General features: G+C 43.6%; 1 long non-coding RNA gene across 1 annotated transcript; it reads right to left on the bottom strand.

Moving 5' to 3' along the window:
* Positions 1 to 948: 948 nt before the first annotated feature.
* Positions 949 to 25,093, bottom strand: LOC120977930. Its single transcript, XR_005774011.1, has 3 exons — positions 23,391 to 25,093; positions 20,619 to 20,623; positions 949 to 998 (listed from the first exon to the last, which is right to left on the bottom strand). It is a non-coding gene; the product is annotated as an uncharacterized LOC120977930 (long non-coding RNA).
* Positions 25,094 to 25,139: the final 46 nt, after the last annotated feature.

Consider the following 25,139-nt stretch of genomic DNA (forward strand, 5'->3'; position numbering starts at 1 on the left):
AGTGCTGTTCTATTAGGGGCCAGCTGCTCCATTCTGGAAAATACAGAATGCACACGAACGTCATCCGTATTTTTTGCGGATCCGTTTTTTGTGTTTCGTGTGAATGAGCCCTAATACCAATACTCCTAGTCTAAGGCCCCTTGCAGACGAGCGTGTCCAGATAAGGTCCGGATGCGTTGCGGTAATCCCGCGCGAGTAGGTACGCAATTGCAGTCAGTCTTGACTGCGATTGCGTTCTGTTGTTCAGTTTTTATCGCGCGCGTGATAAAAAACTGAATGTGGTACCCAGACCCGAACTTCTTCACAGAAGTTCAGGTTTGGGTTCAAGGTTGTGTAGATTGTATTATTTCCCCTTATAACATGGTTATAAGGGAAAATAATAGCATTCTGAATACAGAATGCATAGTACAATAGGGCTGGAGGGGTTAAAAAATAAAGTAAAAAAATTTAACTCACCTTAATCCACTTGTTCGCGCAGCCGGCATCTCTTCTGTCTTTTTCTGTGAGGAATAGGACCTTTGATGACGTCACTACGCTCATCACATGGTCAGTCACATGATCCATCACCATGGTGATGGATCATGTGATGAGCGTAGTGACGTCATCAAAGGTCCTATTCCTCACAGAAAAAGACACAAGAGATGCCGGCTGCGCGAACAAGTGGATTAAGGTGAGTTACATTTTTTTACTTTATTTTTTAACCCCTCCAGCCCTATTGCACTATGCATTCTGTATTCAGAATGCTATTAATTTCCCTTATAACCATGTGTTTAAGGGGAAATGATAATGATCGGGTCCACATCCCGATCATCTCCTAGCAACCGTGGGTGAAAATCGCACCGCATCCGCGATTTTCACGCAACGCACAAGTGATGCGTGAAAATCACCGCTCATGTGCACAGCCCCATAGAAATGAACGAGTCCGGATTCAGTGCGGGTGCAATGCGTTCACCTCACTCATTGCACCCGCCCGGAAAACTCGCCCGTGTGAAAGGGGCCTTAGGCTTCTTTCATGAACGTGTGTAGAGGACGCATTGCATCCGGACTGAGTCCTGACCCATTCATTTCCATGGTTCTGTACACATGTTTTTTTCACTGATCATCACTGCGTTCAGGAAAAATCACAGCATGTTCACTATTGTGCGTTTTTCCCACAGCTCTGGTCCCATAGAAGTGAATGGGGCTTGTGTGAAAAACGGAAGACATCCGGATGCAATGCGTTTTTCGCTGATGGCGGCTGGGAGATGTAGATTGTTATTCTTCCGTTTTTCTTCACACGCGTGAAAAATGCAAGCAATCCGGACGGAAAAAATGCACACACTGAATGCAATTGTAGAAAAAAACAGATTGAACTTGTCTGCAAAACCATCAATTTTTCCCTGAACAGATCCTGACACAATCTGCGTCGCTCATGTGAAAGAGGTCTTAGGGCAGGTTCACACAGATTTTTTTGGATGAGGCAGATTTTCTTGCAGGTGTTTTTTTTTTTTTTTTTTTTGCCAAAGCCAGAAGTGGTTTTGAAAGGAACCAGAAATATAAAGGGCTCATACTTCTTCCTGGTGAATTCATTTTTGGCTTTGGCTGAAAAACCTGCAGGAAAATCTGTTTCAAAACATCCTCCAAAAAACTCGGGCAGCTTGACATGGAGTATTTTGGAGGAAGATTTGCAGACTTTTCAGCCAAAGCCAGAAGTGGATCCAGGGGGATGGAGAAGTAGATGTCCTTCCTTTATATTTCCAATTCATTAAAAATCCGCTTTTGGTTGTGGCTAAAAAACCTGCCTCAAAACCTCCTCCAAAAAAACTACATGTCAATTTAACCTAAGAAAACCTATTTAAGAAATTTCTATAGGAAAGCGACTGAGGATCCTGTGGATATGCCATAAAGCTTCAAGAGGCATCTTCAGCTCTGAATTGTGAAGGCTGTTACTGGCATTGGAAAGTCTGGTTCAGCCGGCTAACACATAGGGGCCAGCATCTTTTCCAAGGGAACTTCAGGGGCGGACTGGCTATAGACCCTACAGGGAAATTCCCCAGTTGGTCAATGCCCTGGGGGCCGCCCAAGTCCTCCTCACAGCTACTGGCCGGGTTCATAACGATCTGATGCTCTCAGCATTAGGTCGAGTTCACACGAACGTGTGTGACCCGTGCCCGTGCTGCGGCTCGCAAATTGTGGGCCGCAATGCACGATCGCCGGCCGTAGGTCAGCCGCATCGGAACGCGGACCCATTCACTTTATTGGGTCCACGATCCGCCCGTTCCGCAAAAAGATAGGACATGTTCTATCTTTTTGCGGAACGGAAGTACGGGACGCAACCCCACGGAAGCACTCCGTAGTGCTTCCGAGGGGTCCCGTTCCGTGCGGCCGTTCCGCAATTCCGGATTTGCGGACCCATTAAAGTGAAAGGGTCCGCATCCGTGATGCGGAATGCACATGGAACTGTGGCCGTGTATTGCGGCCCGCAATACGGCCACGGATCACACACGTTCGTGTGAACTAGGCCTTAGGCCTCTTGCACACGACCGTATGCCCTCCGAGACATGCGGTCCATAAGCGAGCCATATGTCCCGGAGCGGCATTGATCGTGCGTACGGGAGTACACAGCATCATAGATTGCAATAGCCCCTAGCCCCGCGGGCAGCCCGACGTGCACAGCATCATTGTAATCTATGATGCTGTGTACTCCCGTATGCACGATCAATGCCGCTCCGGGACATATGGCCCGCTCATGGACCGTATGTCTCGGAGGGCATACGTTCGTGTGCACGAGGCCTTAATTACGGTCCTCCTGAAGTCAACTGTATTGTTTTTCTCAGGACACTGATACAGTTGGCATAGATAGTTGTGCTGAATACTGGTAGCTTAAGGCTGGGTTCACACGGGCGTTGCGGGAAAATGTGCGGGTGCGTTGCGGGAACACCCGCGATTTTTCCGCGCGAGTGCAAAACATTGTAATGCGGTTTGCACTCGCGTGAGAAAAATCGCGCATGTTTGGTACCCAAACCCGAACTTCTTCATAGAAGTTCGGGCTTGGGATCAGTGTTCTGTAGATTGTATTATTTCCCCTTATAACATGGTTATAAGGGAAAATAATAGCATTCTGAATACAGAATGCATAGTAAACTAGCGCTGGAGGGGTTAAAAAAAAAATCCATCCATGGTAAAAGATCATGTGATGACCGAAGTGACCACGTTATAAGGGAAAATAATAATGATCGGGTCTCCATCCCGATCGTCTCCTAGCAACCGTGCGTGAAAATCGCACCGCATCCGCACTTGCTTGCGGATCCTTGCGATTTTCACGCAACCCCATTCACTTCTATGGGGCCTGCGTTGCGTGAAAAACGCAGAATATAGAGCATGCTGCGATTTTCACGCAACGCACAAGTGATGCGTGAAAATCACCGCTCATCTGAACAGCCCCATTGAAATGAATAGGTCCGGATTCAGTGCGGGTGCAATACGTTCACCTACCGCATTGCACCCGCGCGGAAATCTCGCCCCGTGTGAGCGCAGCCTAACTGAGTAAGCTAGCAGTATTCAAACTGCAATTCTTATTTTGGCCACCAGATGGCAGGCAGGATAAGAAGTGAGCAAAATAGGCTAATAATAAATTCCTGATAAATCAAAATAAAATAAGAATGTAATAAGCTCATATATGAGGCACATAATGATCACAAAAAAATAAATGATAAAAAATATATAAGTTTAAATCACCCCCCTTTCTGTATAATTAAAAAACAAATGCCCAAATAACAATAACTATAAACATCATGGGTATCACCGCGACTGAAAATGCCCATACAATTAAAAGCTCAGTAGACATAAGTATAAAAAAAAGTTATGGGGGGTCAGAATATGGTGATATAATAAAAATAAAAAAAAAGTCTCAAAGTTTACATTTATTTTTACACTATTTAGACATCGTTGTAATCATACTGACCCAGAGAATGAAGGGCATGGGTCAGTTTTTCCGGGAACAAAACCCATAAAACGGATGAGGGATTGCGGTTTTTTTTTCGAATTTTTTTTACCGCTTCCCACAACATGTTATGCCATAATTAATGGTGGCATTAGAAAGTACAACTTGTCCCGCAAAAAATAAGCCCTCATACAGCTATGTGACCGAAAAAAAAAAGTTATGGCTCACAGAAAATAGGGAAGAAAAAAAACTAAAAAACCTCCGGTATCCAAAGGGTTAATCAAGATCTGGATTGCTTTCACCATACTTTGAATACTTTGCCTAGTGCTGCTGTCTTCCTCTTTTGTATATGTTTTCTTGTAGCTTTTGTTGATACATTTTGATAATTTTTATGATGTGTTTTATTACATATATGAATTTTCTCATGGTCTTTTTGATCGTAGGCTGCGTTCACACAGATTTTTAGTGACACTTTTTTGCAGTAAAAAATCCACCTCCAGACGTTAGCTGAAGGTCTGTGTGAAATAAGAGCTACTAAAATCCCAACTTCTACAAAATCTCATAAATATCGTCCTATATTCACAAGAAATATGAAATGCAGGTTTTTTGCTACTGTCGTTTTATTCATTAGGTGGCTTTTTTTGTATTGTTTCTTTTCACAAATGCAACACGCTGGAGCTCTTGCTGTTTTTGCAGGCATTTTCATATAATCTTCTCTGTAGAGGAAAAACGGCATGAAGAGAATGCTAGTGGGAAGGACAAATTCACACTGTTTTTGCAGGAGGATTTTCAGGAAGATCTTCCTGCAGTTTTTTCAGCCAAAGTGGAAGTGGAAGTGGATTTGGAAGGAATTGGAAATATAAACAAAGGAAAAATCTGCATCAAAACTCTGTGCAAAAAAACACCACAAAAACCACAGTTGCCCTAAAGTGTTTGTGTTAAAAAATGTTTAAAAGGAATGTGTCATCAGAAAATGACCAATATAAGATCTGAAAGTGTTGAAGATTATTTTGTTAAAGGACATCTGTCAGCAGATTTGCACCTATAATCCTGGCTGACCTGTTACATGTGCGCTTGGCAGCTGAAGGCATCTGTGTTGGTCCCATGTTCATATGTGCCCGCATTGCTGAGAAAAATATTTTAATATATGCAAATGAGGCTCTAGGAGCAATGGGGGCGTTGCTGTTACACCTAGAGGCTCTGCTCTCTCTGCTCTTTGATTGACAGGGCCAGGCATGATCACGTTTACACTGCCTGGTCCAGTCAATAAAGTCAGGGGCGGAGAGGGCCATAGACCTTACAGGGAAATGTCCAGGTGGGCCAATGCACAGGGGGCTACCTGAGCCCTCCTCACGGCTGCCAGCTGGACACATAATCAGTAGCAAGCAATTAATGCTAGATACATAAGGTACTTGGCCGGCAGCCACAGGTGCCCTCCTGAATTCAGCTGTATCGCTATCCTCAGGACATTGATTTTGTGCTGCAATGTGGTTGTGCTGCTTCAGCAGTATTTTGTGATGCACTGATTTTGCAGGTCCCATCTACTTGTGTTGTCCTCTCCTATTTGTGTTGCCCTGCCTTCTTTCAAATTTACAAGGGGTCCCTTTTAGGTTTTTTGCAGAGCCACTTTAAGTTCCCAGTCCACCCCTGTCCATAGGGGTGCGCTGAGTTGCAGAGAAAGCGGAGCCCCTAGGTGTAATGGCAACGCCTCCGTTGCTCCTAGAGGCTCATTTGCATATATTAAAACATAATTTTTCTTAGAAATGCGGGCACATGTGAACATTCTAAGCCTTGTGTTAGGCAATTTACTGGCATGTTTAATAAACCACGGTGATTTGGCGATATCGCCGTATCTTATCGCTATATTTTTGTGACATCACGCCTACTTCTGCCATGAGTCAGGGGGGCAGCAGTTTGAAGCCTTTTAGGCATTAAAACGGCGAAGGTGATCACGATGACATCATTGCAACCTCTTTTGAGGGAGCACGCACGGCGCAATGTTGTAGGCACATGACCAAGTAATCGCGCTGCCTGTGACCGAGCGCAGGAGGTTGCGTTGATGTCATTGGGACCGCCTGCGCCAGGAAACTCAAGCCCTGGAGATGAGTATAATGTTTGTTTGTTTTTTAAATAGATCAATGTATGGAACTACTGGAGGAAATACCAGGTGGTGGGAGAGAGAGTATTATATATTGGGGGCATTATACTACCGGGGGGGGGGGGGGGGGGGGCGGAGGAAAACATTATATATGGGGGCATTATACTAGAGGGGGAGAACATTATATACAGTTAGGCCCATATATATTTGGACACTGACACAAATTTTGTTTTTATTACCTGTTTACTAAAACATATTCAAGTTATAGTTACATAATGGACATAACGTCCAGACTTTTAACTTTCATTTGAGGATATCCACATTAAAATTGGATGAAGGGTTTAGGAGTTTCAGCTCCTTTACATGTGGCACCCTGTTTTTAAAGGGACCAAAAGTAATTGGACAATTGACTTAAAGGCTGTTTCATGGGCAGGTGTGGGCATTTCCTTCATTATTTCATTCTCAATTAAGCACATAAAAGGCCTGGAGTTGATATGAGGTGTGGTGCTTGCATTTTGAAGATTTTGCTGAGAAGTAAACATGTGGTCAAAGGAGCTCTTCATGCAGGTGAAACAAGCCATCCTTCATCTGCGAAAACAGAAAAAAAACATCCGAGAAATTGCTACACTATTAGGAGTGGCAAAATCTACAGTTTGATACATCCTGAGAAAGAAAGAAAGCACTAGTGACCTCAACAATGCAAAAAGACCTGGACGCCCACGGAAGACAACAGCGGTGGATGATTGCAGAATAATTACCACAGTGAAGAGAAACCCCTTCACAACAGCCAACCAAGTGAACACTCTCCAGGATGTAGGCGTATCAATATCCAAATCTACCATAAAGAGAAGACTGCATGAAAGTAAATACAGAGGGTTCACTGTACGGTGCAAGTCACTCTTAAGCCTCAAGAAAAAAATAAAAAATAAAATAAAAACGAGGATGACAGGGAAATATTTTAAGATTAGGCAGAGAGACACCAAGCAAGTTATAAGAGCTTCTAAAGCACAGGCAGAAGAGAAATTAGCCCAGTCAGTGAAAAAAGGTGATAAGGCATCCTTCAGATACATAAATGAAAAAATAAATCTAAAACAAGGAATTACCAAATTAAAAACAAAAGAAGGAAGGTATATGGAAGAAGATAAAGAACTAGCTGACTGCATCAATGAATACTTCTGTTCAGTTTTTGCAAAGGAAAATGAAGGAAAAGGACCTCAGTTAGGGAGGAAGACTAATGAATCTTTTGATGCATGTGTCTTTACAGATGAAGAGGTTCTAAGTCAGCTGTCTAAAATTAATACAAATAAGTCACAGGGGCCTGATGGGATACACCCAAAGCTATTAAAAGAGCTCAGCGGTGAACTAGCAAAACCATTAACAGATTTATTTAACCAATCACTGGTAACAGGAGTCGTCCCAGAAGATTGGAAATTAACAAATGTTGTGCCCATTCACAAGAAAGGTAGTAGGGAGGAATCGGGCAACTATAGGCCAGTAAGCCTGACATCAATAGTGGGGAAATTAATGGAAACCATACTTAAGGATAGGATTGTGGAACCTCTAAAATCCCATGGAGTAAAAGATAAAAAACAGCATGGGTTTACTTCAGGGAGATCATGTCAAACTAATCTTATTGATTTTTTTGATTGGGTGACTAAAATAATAGATGGTGGAGATGCAGTAGACATCGCTTATCTGGACTTTAGTAAGGATTTTGATACTGTCCCACATAAAAGACTTATCAATAAAGTGCAGTCTTTGAGCTTGGACTCCCATATTGTTGAATGGATTAGGCAGTGGCTGAGGGACAGACAACAGAGGGTTGTAGTCAATGGAGTATATTCAGACCATGGTCTTGTTACCAGTGGGGTACCTTAGGGATCTGTTCTGGGACCCATATTGTTTAATATCTTTATCAGTGACATTGCAGACAGCCTCGATTGTAAGGTGTGTCTTTTTGCTGATGACACAAAGATTTGTAACAGGGTTGATGTTCCTGGAGGGATACACCAAATGGAAAAGGATTTAGGAAAACTAGAGGAATGGTCAAAAATCTGGCAACTGAAATTTAATGTTGATAAGTGCAAGATAATGCACCTGGGGCGGAAAAACCCAAGAGCAGAATATAAAATCAGTGATACAGTCCTAACCTCAGTATCTGAGGAAAGGGATTTAGGGGTCATTATTTCAGAAGACTTAAAGGTAGGCAGACAATGTCATAGAGCAGCAGGAAATGCTAGCAGAATGCTTGGGTGTATAGGGAGAGGCATTACTAGTAGAAAGAGGGAGGTGCTCATGCCTCTCTACAGAGCACTAGTGAGACCTCATCTGAAGTATTGTGCTCAGTACTGGAGACCATATCTCCAGAAGGATATTGATACTTTGGAGAGAGTTCAGAGAAGAGCTACTAAACTGGTACATGGATTGCAGGATAAAACTTACCAGGAAAGATTAAAGGACCTTAACATGTATAGCTTGGAAGAAAGACGAGACAGAGGGGATATGATAGAAACTTTCAAATACATAAAGGGAATCAACAAGGTAAAAGAGGAGAGAATATTTAAAAGAAGAAAAACTGCTACAAGAGGACATAGTTTTAAATTAGAGGGGCAAAGGTTTAAAAGTTATATCAGGTAGTATTACTTTACTGAGAGAGTCAGGGGCGGACATACCGCCTGTGCAGCCGGTTCAGCTGCACAGGGGCCCAGCGTGGGAGGGGGCCCTCCAATTAAGCTGTCCATGCATCTACAGGACGCACGCTCCCCGCTTCACCATTCATCATCACACCATCCAGCATGTAGAAGGGGCCCACCTTACTATCTGACTTCAGTCTCAGGACGTACTGCGTCCGCAGCTCTGAGGATCAGGGCCAGGGCAGCACATTCTGAGCTGCATCTGCGATCTCCCCCCCCCCCCCCATTCCCCATACAGCTCAGTCCTGCTGTGTAGTGGGCAGCGTCAGCCAGGCCTGTGCTGAGCCACTTCACTGTGTCGTAGCTCCGCCTCCCGTCTGGTAATGTCAGTAGCCCCGCCCCTGGTTGTAGCCCCGCCCACATGCAGTCCTCTCCTAGCGCTTCTGGTGCTTAGTGTGTGAGGCCTGCAGCAACTTAGGAGGAAGTGAGTGAGGACCGGAGGCTGCCCCAGTGACCACTGTCTCTGCCAGACACTGAACTTGACTTGGTATGTTGTTGTTTTTTACCTCACCTGTCCTCCTCTGGCCCTCCTGTGACTGTCCCTTACCCACATACTGTGAGGCTACATTAACAATGTATTTTGCGGTCCGCGGATCTGCAAGATATGTATGCCGTCCATATGTGATCTGTATATTTTTGCAAACCCATTAACTTAAATGGGTCTGCAGTCCGCATTTTGTAGAGAAATATAGGACACGTCACATTTTCCATCTTGTGCAGAACGGACATACAGATGCAGAAAGCACATGGAAGTCATTTGCTTTCCGCATCCGTATGTCTGTTCCGCAAAGGATAGAAAATGTGACATGTCCTATACTGGTCCGCAACATGCAGGCTAGGTAATAGGTCTGCAAAAAAATGCAGATGGCACATGGGCGTCATCCGTAATTTGCAGATCATAAAATACATATGGTCCGTGTCGTGTAAATGGGTTAAAAGTGTTGCCCAGACATGCAGGGGGTCATTTATTAAGACCAGTGTTTTAGACACCGGTCTTAATAACCCCTAAACTGGAAGTGTTTCTGCTGATGTTATGAAGAGGCGCCAGCCTCTCTATAACTTCAGCGCATCCAGCGCCAGTGTAAATGCATATTATCCAGACTGAATCCTGACCTGTTCATTTCAACAGGTCTGTGTGAGGAGGCATATGTCTGTCAATAACTACTGTGAGGGGCACATATCTGGCCATAGCTAATGTGAGGGGTACAGATCTGGCAATAACTACTGTGAAGGGGGCACAATATCTGGGCATAACTACTGTAAAGGAGGCACATATCTGGCCATAACTACTGTGAGGGGGCACATATCTGGCCATAACTACTGTGAGGGGGCACATATCTGCCATAACTACTGTGAGGGGGCACATATCTGGACATAACTACTGTGAGGGGGTACATATCTGGCCATAACTACTGTGAAGGGGGGACAATATCTGGGCATAACTACTGTAAAGGAGGCACATATCTGGACATAACTACTGTGAGGGGGCACATATCTGGACATACAGTCATGTGAAAAAATTAGGACACCCTTTGAAAGCATGTGGTTTTTTGTAACATTTTTAATAAATGGTTATTTCATCTCCGTTTCAACAATACAGAGAGATTAAAGTAATCCAACTAAACAAAGAAAACTGAAGAAAAGTCTTTTCAAGATCTTCTGTAAATGTCATTCTACAAAAATGCCTATTCTAACTGAGGAAAAAGATAGGACACCCTCACATGTATTCCCTCTTAAATTGGCTCAGATCTCACACAGGTATATCACACCAGGTGCACATAATTAGTAGATCGTTACTCTGCATGTTGAATGAGGCTTGCCCTATTTAAACCTCAGACATTTAGTTTGGTGTGCTCCTGACTGTTGAAGTGAGAGTGAGCACCATGGTGAGAGCAAAAGAGCTGTCAGAGGACTTCAGAAAAAAGATTGTAGCAGCCTATGAGTCTGGGAAGGGATTTAAAAAGATCTCAAAAGATTTTGAAATCAGCCATTCCACTGTCCGGAAGATAGTCTACAAGTGGAGGGCTTTCAAAACAACTGCCAACATGCCCAGGACTGGTCGCCCCAGCAAGTTCACCCCAAGAGCAGACCGCAAGATGCTAAAAGAGGTATCCAAAAACCCTAAAGTGTCATCTCGAGAACTACAGCAGGCTCTGGCTACTGTTGATGTAGAAGTACATGCCTCTACAATCAGAAAGAGACTGTACAAGTTTAACTTGCATGGGAGGTGTGCAAGGAGGAAACCTTTGCTTTCCAAGAGAAACATCGAGGCCAGACTGACATTTGCCAGCGATAAAGTTGACAAAGACCAGGACTTCTGGAATAATGTTCTTTGGACAGATAAGTCCAAAATTGAATTATTTGGACACAACAGCAGAGGACATGTTTGGCGTAAACCAAACACAGCATTCCAAGAAAAGAACCTCATACCAACTGTGAAGCATAGAGGTGGAAGTGTCATGGTTTGGGGCTGCTTTGCTGCAGCAGGACCTGGTCAGCTCACCATCATAGAATCCACGATGAATTCTACTGTGTATCAGAAGGTGCTTGAAGAACATGTGAGACCATCAGTTAGAAAATTAAAGCTGAAGCGGAACTGGACCATGCAACATGACAATGACCCAAAACATACTAGTAAATCAACCAAAGATTGGCTGAAAAAGAAGAAATGGAGAGTCCTGGAATGGCCAAGTCAAAGTCCAGATTTGAATCCCATTGAGATGCTGTGGGGTGACTTGAAAAGGGCTGTACGTGCAAGAAACCCCTCAAACATCTCACAGCTGAAAAAGTTCTGCATTGAGGAGTGGGGTAAAATTTCCTCAGACCGATGTCGAAGACTGGTAGATGGCTACAAGAACCGTCTCACTGCAGTTATTTCAGCCAAAGGAGGTAACACTCGCTATTAGGGGCAAGGGTGTCCTATCTTTTTCCTCAGTTAGAATAGGCATTTTTGTAGAATGACATTTACAGAAGATCTTGAAAAGACTTTTCTTCAGTTTTCTTTGTTTAGTCGGATTACTTTAATCTCTCTGTATTGTTGAAACGGAGATGAAATAACCATTTATTAAAAATGTTACAAAAAACCACATGCTTTCAAAGGGTGTCCTAATTTTTTCACATGACTGTAACTACTGTGAGGGGGCACATATCTGGACATAGCTAATGTGAGGGGGCGCATATCTGGCCATAACTACTGTGAAGGGGGGACAATATCTGGGCATAGCTACTGTAAAGGAGGCACATATCTGGCCATAACTACTGTGAGGGGGCACATATCTGGCCATAACTACTGTGAGGGGGCACATATCTGCCATAACTACTGTGAGGGGGCTCATATCTGGCCATAACTACTGTGAGGGGCATATATCTGGCCATAACTACTGTTAGGGGGCACATAATCTGGCATAACTACTGTGAGGGGGGCACATATCTGGCATAACTACTGTGAAGTTGGCACATATCTGGGCATAAATACTGTGAGGGTGCACATAATCTGTCACAATTACTTTGAGGGGGCACATAATCTGGCATAACTACTGTGAAGGACACATAATCTAGCATAACTACTGTGATGGGCAAATAATCTGGCATAACTACTGTGATGGGCACGTACAGTCAGGTCCATAAATATTAGAACATCGACACAATTCTAACATTTTTGGCTCTATACACAACCACAATGGATTTGAAATGAAACGAACAAGATGTGCTTTAAGTCAGCTTTAGGCCTCATGCACACGACCGTTGTGTGCATCCGTGTCCGTTTTCCGTGATTTTCTGCGGACCCATTGACTTTCAATGGGTCCGTTGAAAACTCTGAAAATGCACCGTTGTTCATCCGCGTCCGTGATCCGTGTTTCCTGTCTGTCAAAAAAATATGACCTGTCCTATTTTTTTGACGGCCAACGGTTCACGGACCCATTCAAGTCAATCGGTCCGTGAAAAAACACGGATGCACACAAGATTGTCATCCGCGTCCGTAGGCTACTTTCACACAGACGGATCCGCAGATCTGTCTGCATAAAAGCTTTTTCAGATCTGAGTTTTCACTTTGTGAAAACTCAGATCTGACAGTATATTCTAACACAGAGGCGTTCCCATAGTGATGGGGACGCTTCAAGTTAGAATATACTACGAACTGTGTACATGACTGCCGCCTGGCAGCACCCGATCTCTTACAGGGGGCTGTGATCCGCACAATTAACCCCTTAATTGTGCAGAGCCCCCTCCCTCCCCTGTTTTACATTCATTGGTGGCCAGTGCGGCCTCCCCTCCCCCCCCCCATCTAATTAAAATCCCCCCCCCCATCATTGGTGGCAGCGGAGAGTTCCGATCGGAGTCCCAGTTTAATCGCTGGGACTCCGATTGGTAACCATGGCAACCAGGACGCTATTGCAGTCCTGGCTGCCATGGTTACTTAGCAATTTTAGAAGCATTATACTTACCTGCGCTGTCTGTGACCGGCCGGGCGCTCCTCCTACTGGTAAGTGACAGGTCTGTGCTATAAGCAATGTGCCGCACAGACCTTTCACTTACCAGTAGGAGGAGCGCCCGGCCGGTCACAGACAGCGCAGGTAAGTATAATGCTTCTAGAATTACTAAGTAACCATGGCAGCCAGGACTGCAGTAGTGTCCTGGTTTCCATGGTTACCGATTGGAGCCCCAGTGATTAAAATGGGACTCCGATCGGAACTCTCCGCTGCCACCAATGATGGAGGGGGGGGTTTTAATTAGGAGGGGGGGAGAGGGGATGCCGCACTGGCCACCAATGAATGTAATACAGGGGAGGGAGGGAGGGGGGGCCGCACTGGCCCCCAATGAATGTAATACAGGGGAGGGAGTGAGGGGGGGCCGCACTGGCCACCAATGCCAGGTGCGGCACCTGAGGGGTTAATTGTGCGGATCACATCCCCTTGTAAGAGAGCAGGGGGCAGTCATGTACACAGTTCTTAGTATATTCTAACTTGAAGCGTCCCCATCACTATGGGAACGCCTCTGTGTTAGAATATACTGTCGGATCTGAGTTTTCACGATATAACTCAAATCCGATGGTATATTTTAACATAGAGGCGTTCCCATGGTGATGGGGACGCTTCAAGTTAAAATATACCATCGGATTGGAGAAAACTCCGATCCGATGGTATAATAGGGACTCCTGACTTTACATTGAAAGTCAATGGGGGACGGATCCGTTTGCAATTGCACCATATTGTGTCAACGTCAAACGGATCCGTCCCCATTGACTTGCATTGTAAGTCAGGACGGATCCGTTTGGCTCCGCACGGCCAAGCGGACACCAAAACGACTTTTTCCTTCATGTCCGTGGATCCTCCAAAAATCAAGGAAGACCCACGGAAGAAAAAACGGACACGGAACTACAGAACCCGTTTTTGCGGACCGCAAAAAAAAACGGTCGTGTGCATGAGGCCTTAACTTGAGGGTATTTACATCCAAATCAGGTGAATGGTGTAGGAATTACAACAGTTTGCATATGTGCTTCCCACTTGTTAAGGGACCAAAAGTAATGGGACATAATAATAAGAATAAATCAAACTTTCAATACTTGGTTGCAAATCCTTTGCAGTCAATTACAGCCTACATCCATGTCTGGAACGCAGAGACATCACCAGACGCTAGGTTTCATCCCTGGTGATGCTCTGCCAGGCCTCTACTGCAACTGTCTTCAGTTCCTGCTTGTTCTTGGGGAATTTTCCCTTCAGTTTTGTCTTCAGCAAGTGAAATGCATTCTCAATCGGATTCAGGTCAGGTGATTGACTTGGCTATTGCATAACATTCCACTTCTTTCCCTTAAAAAACTCTTTGGTTGCTTTTGCAGTATGCTTTGGGTCATTGTCCATCTGCACTGTGAAGCGCCGTCCAATGAGTTCTGAAGTATTTGGCTGAATATGAGCAGATAATATTGCCCGAAACATTTCAGAATTCATCCTGCTGCTTTTGTCAGCAGTCACATCATCAATAAATACAAGAGAACCAGTTCCATTGGCAGCCATACATGCCTTCGCCATGACACTACCACCACCATGCTTCACTGATGAGGTGGTATGCTTAGGATCATGAGCAGTTCCTTTCCTTCTCCATACTCTTCTCTTCCCATCACTCTGGTACAAGTGTCTCATCTGTCCATAGGATGTTGTTCCAGAACTGTGAAGGCTTTTTTAGATGTCGTTTGACAAACTCTAATCTGGCCTTCCTGTTTTTGAGGCTCACCAATGGTTTACATCTTGTGGTGAACCCTCTGTATTCACTCTGGTGAAGTCTTCTCTTGATTGTTGACTTTGACACACATACACCTTCCTCCTAGAGAGTGTTCTTGATCTGGCCAACTGTTGTGAAGGGTGTTTTCTTCACCAGGGAAAGAATTCTTCGGTCATCCACCACAGTTATTTTCCGTGGTCTTCCGGGTCTTTTGGTGTTGCTGAGCTCACCAGTGCATTCCTTCTTTTTAAGAATGTCCCAAACAGTTGTTTTGGCCACGCGTAATGTTTTTGCTATCTCTCTGATGGGTTTGTTGTGTTTTTTCAGCCTAATGATGGCTTGCTTCACTGATAGTGACAGCTCTTTGGATCTCACCTTGAGAGTTGACAGCAACAGATTCCAAATGCAAATAGCACACTTAAAATGAACTCTGGACCTTTTATATGCTCCTTGTAATTTAGATAATGAGGGAATAACACACACCTGGCCATGGAACAGCTGAGAAGCCATTTGTCCCATTACTTTTGGCCCCTTAACAAATGGGAGACACATATGCAAATTGTTGTAATTCCTACACCGTTCACCTGATTTGGATGTAAATACCCTCAAATTAAAGCTGACAGTCTGCAGTTAAAGAACATCTTCTTTGTTTCATTTCAAATCCATTGTGGTGGTGTATATAGCCAAAAATTTTAGAATTGTGTCATTGTCCCAATATTTATGGACCTGACTGTATCTGGGCATAACTACTGTGAGGGGCACATATCTGGGCATAATTACTGTGAGGGGTCAGATATCTGGCATAACTACTGCGATGGGGTACATATTTGTCCATAGCTACTGTGGAGGGGGCACAATGTGGATATTACTACTGTGTGCTGGCACAAAGGGGCAAAAATTACTATGTAGGAGCATTAAGAGGACATTAATACGCACCACAGTATCTGAAGGGTTTCCCCTATCTTTGATGCGACTGATCACCCTTTCCTCTCCCTGTAGGATTGGGGGAAGATGACAAATTGGGGTCCCTTCTGCTGCCACACCTCATTGTATTAATCTTTACCTATGGCCTATGTTTATTTCTATATGTGTGGTTGGGGGGCCCAGGCACATCTGCCGACACATTCTATTGGACTTCGCAAAAAAACATCCTAAAAAACCAGCACACTTCTGGAAGAACATTCTTTGGACAGATGAAACCAAGATCAACCTCTACCAGAATGATGGAAAGAAAAAAGTATGGCGAAGGCATGGTACAGCTCATGATCCAAAGCATACCACATTATCTGTAAAACACAGCGGAGGCAGTGTGATGGCTTGGGCATGCATGGCTACAGATACTATAAAAGTACCAATGCTGATTAGCGATACGCTAATCAGCGAATCAGTGACTGCGGTGGGCTGGGCGCTAACTGAAGCTAACTACCAAAGGGGCCTAAACTAATCTAAACCTAACAGTCAATACTGGTGGGAAAAAAAAAGTGACAGTTTACACTGATCACTTTTTTCCCTTTCACTAGTGATTGACAGGGGTGATCAAGGGGTTAATTGGGGTGATGGGGGGGTGATCTGGGGCTAAATGTGTTGTGCTTGGTGTACTCACAGTGATATGTGCTCTCTGCTGGGACCAACCGACGAAAAGGATCAGCAGAGGAGCACAGAAGCCATTTAACACATTATATTTATAAATATAATGTGTTAAATGGCTTGTGATTTGATTTTTTAAAAGTCACCAACCTTCCAGCAATGATCATTGGCTGGCAGGCTGGTGACGAACTTCTCCTGTAACTTTTCCCGACCCGCACTGCGCATGTGTGGGCCGGCTATGCGCGTAATCTCGCGTCTCGCGAGATGACGTGCCGATGCGTCTAGGAGGAACAAACCGACCGCCCGCAGGACGCATCCCTGCGTTAGGCGGTCGGGAGGAGGTTAAGGACCAGGCCATTTTTGGCAAATCTGACCAGTGTCACTTTATGTGGTGATAACTTTAAAACGCTTTGACTTATCCAGGCCATTCTGAGATAGTTTTTTCGTCACATATTGTACTTTATGACACTGGTAAAATTAAGTCAAAAATTTTTATTTTTATTTAAAAAAATAAAAATAAAAATTTCCAATAATTTGGAAAAATTTGCAAATTTCCAAGTTTCAATTTCTCTACTTCTATAATACATAGTAATACCTACAAAATAGTTATTACTTTACATTCCCCATATGTCTACTTCATGTTAGGATCATTTTGGGAATGACATTTTATTTTTGGGGGACGTTACAAGGCTTAGAAGTTTAGAAGCAAATCTTGAAATTCCAAAAACCAACTTTTTAAGGACCAGTTCAGGTCTGAAGTCACTTTGTGAGGCTTACATAATAGAAACCACCCAAAAATAAACCCATTCTAGAAACTACACCCCTCAAGGTATTCAAAACTGATTTTACAAACTTTGTTAACCCTTTAGGTGTTCCACAAGAATTAATGGAAAATAGAGATATAATTTCAAAATGTAACTTTTTTGGCAGATTTTCCACTTTAATATTTTTTTTTCCCAGTTACAAAGCAAGGGTTAACAGCCAAACAAAACTCAATATTTATGGCCCTGATTCTGTAGTTTACAGAAACACCCCTTATGTGGTCGTAAACCGCTGTACGGGCAAACGACAGGGCGCAGAAGGAAAGGAACACCATATGGTTTTTGGAAGGCAGATTTTGCTGGACTGGTTTTTTGACACCATGTCCCATTTGAAGCCCCCCTGATGCACCCCTAGAGTAGAAACTCCAAAAAAGTGACCCCATTTTAGAAACTACGGGATAGAGTGGCAGTTTTGTTGGAATCTAGTTTAGGGTACATATGATTTTTGGTTGCTCTATATTACACTTTTTGTAAGGCGAGGTAACAAGAAATTGCTGTTTTGGCACCGTTTTTTTTATTTGTTATTTACACATTCATCTGACAGGTTAGATCATGTGGTATTTTTATAGACCAGGTTGTCACGGATGCGGCGATACCTAATATGTATACTTTTTATTTATTTATGTAAGTTTTACACAATTATTTCATTTTTGAAACCCAAAAAATCATGTTTTAGTGTTTCCATAGTCTGAGAGCCATAGTTTTTTCAGTTTTTGGGCGATTATCTTAGGTAGGGTCTCATTTTTTGCGGGATGAGATGACGGTTTGATTGGCACTATTTTTTAGGGGTGCATATGACTTTTTGATCGCTTGCTATTACACTTTTTGTGATGTAAGGTGACCAAAAATTGCTTTTTTTACACGTTTTATTTATTTTTATTTTTACGGTGTTCATCTGCCGGTCGATACGGACGCTGCGATACCTAATATGTCTACTTTCCCCACCCCCCCTAATTTTTAGCAATTTTTTTTTAACTTTATTTGGGGAAAATGAAGTTTTTGTTTATTTTTACTTGAAATTTTAAATTTTTTTTGGGGGGGGGACTTTTTTTTTAATTTTTTCACTTAATTTTTTTGTCCCACTTTTGGACTTCAACTTTTGGGGGTCTAATCCCCTTTACAATGCATTCCAATACTTCTGTATTGGAATGCAGTGGCTGTATGAGTAATACAGTGTCTATTCAGGGAGCTGGATCTCACAGGCTCGTCACCGGAAGGCAGCGCCGATGCCTAAGGAAGGCATCGCGCTGCCTTCCATGCCATCGGGTCCCCCCTACAGCCGCACGGGACTCGATGGCACCGCCGCCGCAACCTGTAAATGCCGCAAACCGCAGGTTTCCCCCGGGTGCCCGCACACCGGGCGGCTGTGATCGGAACTACACATGACGTACCGGTACGTCATGTGTCCTTAAGTATCGGGACATCATGCCGTACCGGTACGTCATGTGTCCGCAACAGGTTAAGCTCCCACTCCGCCCCTGAGCTTAACTACTGAGGGCAGTCTGTGAGTTATTGGGAGGGGGACTATCTGTTTAGCACTATTATTTCTGCACTATAGCGTTTGTGGGCATTGGAGAGCATAGCGGGTGCAGTATTGGGGGTAGAAGCAGGATGACAATGTTGGGGCACAAGAAGGGGGGGGGGGGTTGTCTCATTGTTGCCCCCATACAACTTACTGTTTCCTTGTTGCCCACATACAACTTACTGTTGCCCCCATATAGTTTAATGTCTCCTTGTGGCCCCATACAACTTACTGTTTTCTTGTTGCCCCCATACAGTATAATGTCTCATTGTTGCCGCCATACAGTTTAATGTCTCCTTGTAGCTCCCATACAGTATATTGTCTCCTTTTAGCCCCCATACAGTATAATGTTTCCGTGTGGGCCCCATACAGTATAATGTCTCCTTGTGGGCCCTATACAGTATAATGTCTCCTTGTGGCCCTCATACAGTATAATGTCTCCTTGTGGGCCCCATACAGTATAATGTCTCCTTGTGACCCTCGTACAGTATAATGTCTCCTTGTGGGCCCCATACAGTATAATGTCTCCTTGTGGGCCCCATACAGTATAATGTCTCCTTGTGTGTCCCATACCGTATAATGTCTCCTTGTGAGCCCCATACAGTCTGTCTCCTTGTGGCCCGCCACCCCATACACTATAATGTCTCCGTGTGGCCCCAAGTGTTTTTTTTCTTCAAAATAAGTATTTATCGCAATATATATCATTATCACGATACATTTCTTAATATTGTTATTGTAGGAATATTTTTGATATAGCCCAACCCTAGCAGAGCCTTCTCCTAAACTTGTTTCACATTCCCCGGAATTTGGAAAGGCACTGGACCTGGGGAGACAAAATGCATGTATGTATATAACATGTGCTAGAATTATTAGGGTTGTTCATTATGGTTCATTGTCAAGTGTAGAAAAAACATTGTATATGCTCTATAAAACCGGGGGATGAGAAGGGTGGGGGCTAGTACAATTTCTCTTTTCATGATGTGAATGGGCACTTTGTAATGCTCAGTTTCTCCTGTGGTGGCGCTGTAGGGAAATGCAACACTTGCTACCAGGATTCTCTCACGGATTACAGCTGATCGAGGGTCTCAAAAGGAGAACAATTTATAATCTGTTTAGGTTCCCGGGACCCTTCTAATAAGCAGGGAGTGGAGAACCCCTTTAACCTCTTCAGGACACATGACGTACCGGTACGGCATGTTGTCCTGGTACTTAAGGACACATGACATACGGGTACGTCATGTATAGTTCTGATCACCGGGCGGTGATCGAAACCCGTTGCCTGCTCAAATCATTGAGCAGGCACCTTGGCTAAATGCGCGGGGGGGTCCCGTGACCCCCCCCCGTGTCGGCGATCGCCGCAAACCGCAGGTCAATTAAGACCTGCGGTTTGAGGTTTTTACCTGTGGTTGCGGCGGTGATCAGGCGTGCCATCGGGTCCCCATGCGTCTGTAGGGGGGACCCGATGGCATGGAAGGCAGCGCGATGCCTAAAAAAAGGCATTGCGCTGCCTTCCGGTGATGAGCCTGTGAGATCCAGCCCCCTGGATCGCACAGGCCGGAAGCTGTATGAGTAATACACACTGTATTACTCATACAGCCAATGCATTCCAATGCAGAAGTATTGGAATGCATTGTAAAGGGATTAAACATGCAACAAGAAGAAATGGGAGTGAGACAAAACATTTTTTGAGCATTCAATTTAATGAAAACAACGAATAAACTGAAACAGGCTGTTTTTCAGCTGATCAAAAGTTTAGGACCACACCTCCAAAAAAAAACTAAACCCCCCCAAAACAGAAATCCAACTTCCAAACATGAATTCAGTAATGAGTAGCTCCGCTGTTATTGTTTATCACTTCCAAAATTCGTTTCGGCATGCTTGATGCAAGTGTTTCCATGAGGTGAGTGGGAACATTTCTCCAAGTGGTGAAGACGGCCGCACGAAGGCCATCTACTGTCTGGACTTGTTGTCCATTTTTGTAAACTTCCCTTGCCATCCATCCCCAAAGGTTCTCAATTGGATTTAGATCAGAGGAACACGCAGGATGGGCCAAAAGAGTGATGTTATTCTCCTGGAAGAAGTCCCTTGTCCTGTGGGCATTGTGTACTGTAGCGTTGTCCTGTTGAAAAACCCAGTCGTTGCCACACAGACGAGGGCCCTCAGTCATGAGAAATGCTCTCTGCAACATCTGGACATAGCCAGCGGCCGTTTGACGCCCCTGCACTTCCTGAAGCTCCATTGTTCCACTGAAGGAAAAAAGCACCCCAGACAATTATTGTGCCCCCTCCACTGTGGCGCGTAGAAAACATCTCAGATGGGATCTGCTTGTCATGCCAGTAATGTTGGAAACCATCAAGGTTAAATTTTTTCTCATCAGAGAATAAAACTTTCTTCCACCTTTTTATAAATAAAAATTTATTTTTTGGACTTCCTTTTACCAGTGTCATGAAGTACAATATGTGACGAAAAAACTATCTCAGAATGGCCTGGATAAGTCAAAGCGTTTTAAAGTTATCACCACTTAAAGTGACACTGGTCAGATTTGCAAAAAATGGCCTGGTCCTTAAGGTGAAATAAGGCTGTGTCCTAAAGGGGTTAAATCTCTGAAAGCAGAGATAGACTGGACCTTGTCCTTCAGTGGACCTCTCCATCCTTTGTGTGTGTGAGATAGGAAAATTAAATTGTACTATTGTTTAAACTTTAGGGTTACGACCACCCTACAATCCAGTGGTCGTGCTTGCACATTATAGAAAAAAGTGCCAGGCTATGTGCACGCCTTGGACCTTGACCTCCAAAGAGGCCAGTGCTTTTTCATATATTGTGCAAGCACAGCCACTGCTACTGGATTGTAGTGTATATTGTGATGGAAAAATGAATCAAGCCAGCAAAGGAGGCTATATGGATAATCACAATACATTAGTAAGTGCCTTGTATTTACTTTGTCTACATGATAAATGCCATTTGCTGACGTGAGACAACCCCTTTGACCTATAGGTCATCAATAGCAAAGTCCCGGAACACCTCTTTAAACAAAGCACATTTTCTGTAAAGTAATATTAATATAAAAGACAAAATAATAATGACCTTGTGAAGAAATTGTAATTATTTTGAATAAGAGCTTAGAGAGGTTATAAATAGACACTTGGAAAAATATGATTTATGAATTGGGGAAAACCCTCCAGGTAAGAGGTTCACTACCCACATAAATGAGATAAATCAAAATCTAAATATCTTCACTGAATGAGCTGATTGATGTTATAATGATTAAGATCTGTACAACCTTTGCCAGGTGGGACAAAAACAGGACTGTGATATGATGAACATGAGACCTAGCTACAGTAGAAAAAAGACCAGAAGAAATAAAGCAGGGCGCTGTCATCAAAAGGGAGTTAAAATTCATTCTTTAAAAAAAACGAAAAGAACAACATAAAACCATATTGACACCTGGTGGCCTGATATAATGCATTTCATAGACGGGCCGCCTTCTTTCTCAGATATCAGGTATATGATGAAGAAGGCGGCCCGCCTATGAAATGTGTTATATCAGGCTACCAGGCTTCCATATGTACTTCATGAACTCTATTCCCACAGAGATTCAGCTAAAGTTCTTATTCATCATAACCCCTGAAAAGCAGAGCAGAAAGGAGGATGAGGCAGCTCTTTAGCTCAGTGTTGTGAAGTAACTGCTGTGTGATTAGGACAGGTTTTGTGTGTATTAATAGGACGATGGCCATTTTATTTCTCCTAATTATTGCTCCCTAGACAAAAGCCATTGTAACTAATGAAAGGTATTTCGGAATATATTTATAATAAAGTAAAATGTAAGTATATATCTAATCTATAGTGCAGACTTCAACATTTGCATAGTGAAATCTGCGGCAGATCCACAGCAAAATCTGCAACAAATGTGGAAATTCCACCAGATGTGGTCGTATCCCAAACTGAGACTCTCTGCCATCTTAAAAGTCCAAAGGGGAAGTTAAAGGGGTTGTCCGGCTTCCTATATTGATCACCTATCCTCGGGATAGGTCATCAGTGACGAATCGGCGGGGGTCCGACTCCCTGCACCCCCACCGATCAGTTGGTAGGTCATTAATATAGGAAACCAGACAACACCTTTAAAAAGCCAAGATAGGAACTAGTATACACGGAATGACTTAAAGAAATGACATCTAGAAAATCATCCACCTGTTTTTTTATTTAAAAAAATACATAGATTATTCATATATTGGTTGTTAATATGCCATACAAAAAAAATCTCTACAGACGTGCTGCTTTTCAAGGACATGTTTAGATGACAACTGCTAAAGGAACACTCCTTTCTAAACTATAACTCTGTGGCTTGGTGCACGACACAAGGGTTTTCACTTTGCTGTTGCGGAGTCCATGTTCTTAGAAGGTACTGGTACAACTTGCAGAGATCCAACTAGTGTAGGAAGTATCACAATGTTCCTTGGGAAGAAAAATGCAATTAGCTTTCTTCCAGTTGGAAGAACACTGTCTCTCCAGTGATATCTGTAGAAATCTTAACTGAAAGTCAACGTCTGACCCATGAAAGACACTTGAAACATGACATAACCAGAGTCACCCGCCCTATAAGTAACGCTAGAGAGACAGTTTTCTTCCGCCTGGAGGATAGCTACTTTGCGCGTGCATCCCTGTGTCATGCATCGCCTGCTCATGTCCAGCAATAGATGTAACGATGAGGGGGGGGTCTTCAATTTTGTCAGCTTAAAACTAGATGAGAAAGGCAGAAGCCGTGCCAAATTTATCACAGTGGCTCATGCTGTGTGATAGATTTGACACATCATGGTAGACATACTGCACAAATGTCCTTTTTTCTTCCTGTAGACCAAAATTTTGGCACAAATTCTGTCTAATGATAGATGCACTATAAACAGAGCAGGATGGATAAATACTGTGCAATGTGTATCAGCTAATAAATTACTTTATACCAGGAGTATATACTTATTTCCAGGCAGCATAAGTCAGGATGTCTGTACATGGTGACATATCTCATCATATGACGTAATCTCAAAATGTCCTAATTTATTTACGGCCACCTCATCTAAGCAACTTGTTCTTCAAGCCGGGAGGTCCACACGCACTGGTAAAATAAATACGGTTATGAAAACAATCTCGAAAACGTAAAATTGAAATGACCATATTCATCAGACTGTTTACACAGAAAATGATTCAGGCACTTGCATGTTGCACATACAGTATCTACACCAAGCACTTTATTATAGGGGCCCAGGCACCTGCCGACACTAAAGGTGCATTTACACCAACAGATCATCTGACAGATTTCCTGACCAATCATTGGTCAAATGGCCGTGCACACTCACAGATCCTTTGTTATACACACCATTGGTCAGATAATCTGTTGGTGTAAATGCACCCTAAATTCCTCCACACTGACGCCAGTTATAAATAAGTGGACTCACTGGGGCCCAGTGTAATCAATGCAAGAAGAAATGATAGGATCAAGTCTTAGGAGTATTGGACCAACTCACAAAATTGTTTCTTCTATTAAAAATGTGCCCTTTAATTAAATAGCTGTAAAAATTAGGGAATACTCCTGATTATTTCTTTGTACAGATGTAGCAGAGCTAGATTTCTTATTTGTATGCACTCTCATAATTTAAAAAGGTTTTCCGAGACTTTTCTACTGATGACCTATCCTCGGGACCCCCGCTGATCAGCTGTTCGAGAAGGCATGGGAGCTCTGCAGCCTTCTCTAGGCAATGTGACGTAACGTTCATTGGTCACTTGGCCTAGGCGCAGCTCAGCCCAATAGAAGTGAATGAGGCTGAGCTGCTATACCAAGTACAGCCTCTATACTGTGCAATGTACAGCTTGATCAGCTGAGAGAAGGCCATGGCACTATTGCAAACACCTGTGCCTTCTCAAATAGGTAATCGGTGGGATCCCGGGTGGATAGGTCATCATTGTAAAAGTCTCAGAAAACCCCTTTAAGGCTGAGGTGGGAGGTGGATTCTTTAGAAAGGGTTTAAAGTTAAACAAAGAAGGCATACCCGCCCTCACTGATCCCTGCCACGCACATTCCAATGCGTACAGGTCTCTGCTGGTCTCTAATTCCTGGTTTCATCTTGATACACAAGAAATGCCTGCTCAGTCAATCACTGGCTGAGGTGGGTCACTGTCAGGGGCAGATTGGCCATAGACATTACAGGAGAATTTCCCGGTGGGCTGATGCCCAGGGGGGCACCTGAGCCCTCCTCACGGCTGGCCATTGGAAGTTTTTGGGGATGTATTT

This window comes from Bufo bufo, chromosome 8, assembly GCF_905171765.1.
Source record: "Bufo bufo chromosome 8, aBufBuf1.1, whole genome shotgun sequence".
Lineage (NCBI taxonomy): Eukaryota > Metazoa > Chordata > Amphibia > Anura > Bufonidae > Bufo > Bufo bufo.